The sequence below is a fragment of the Notothenia coriiceps genome, unplaced genomic scaffold (assembly GCF_000735185.1).
Source record: "Notothenia coriiceps isolate Sejong01 unplaced genomic scaffold, NC01 NC01_scaffold00019000, whole genome shotgun sequence".
In the NCBI taxonomy this organism is placed as follows: domain Eukaryota; kingdom Metazoa; phylum Chordata; class Actinopteri; order Perciformes; family Nototheniidae; genus Notothenia; species Notothenia coriiceps.
Genome location: NW_011351701.1, coordinates 666,429 through 667,338, shown reverse-complemented (window position 1 = coordinate 667,338; position 910 = coordinate 666,429).

Here is a 910-nt window from a genome sequence, read left to right as displayed (position 1 = left end):
AGGATTGAATATACTTCAATGATCACATTAGGCTACACATGATTAATTGTGTGTGTGTGTGTGTGTGTGTGTGTGTGTGTGTGTGTGTGTGTGTGTGTGTGTGTGTGTGTGTGTGTGTGCGTGCAGGTACCTGGAGTATACACGGATCCCCCACACAGAGCCGATAGAGCACGAGTTTCATTGGGGTCAACGTGCCGAGGTGGAGGTTTCCAAATCAAAGATCCTGGCGTTCATGGGGGAGGTGTGTATCAGAGCTGCCTCTATACTTGAACACTCTACTGTTGAGTCTTATCCTCACGGTGAGATTGCCAGGCTTTGTGATATTGCTGTGCCAGGACCAGTGTTGGGCATGTTACTTCCAAAATGTAATGCAGTACATACTGTCTTTTTTAAGTAATAAGTTACATTACAATATTACTCTCTCTGAAATGTAATGAGTTACATTACTTTTATATTACTTTTGAGTTACTTTCACCAAAATAACCGCAAAAGAATGGCTAGGTATTTTAAATGCTAAAATGTAGTTTAGTGCAGCAACTGTGTAGGCCCTTAAGGCTACTAACAACTTTTATTACACGGCTTAGTTGAATACTCGATTCTGATTTGTCAATTCCGTTGCTAAGGAGGATCAAGAAAGAGAAAGTAAATGAGGGTAAAAGACGGAGCGCTGGATGTCAGATAAATGAACAGAAGAAGACAGACAAGAAGTAAACACTCACAGGAACACGGTATGGGCTCTGCAGTGTTTAAGGACTCGTTAGTGGATCAGAAACTGAACAGAGTTGGACAGTGCTGCCGTAAAGCATTTCAAGCCGTTGGTGCGCCGTGGAACGGAGTTTTCTTTTTTCTTAGCGGAAGAAATACGATAATTTTAAGTCAATAAAATCATTTCAATTAATATTGGGAGTCG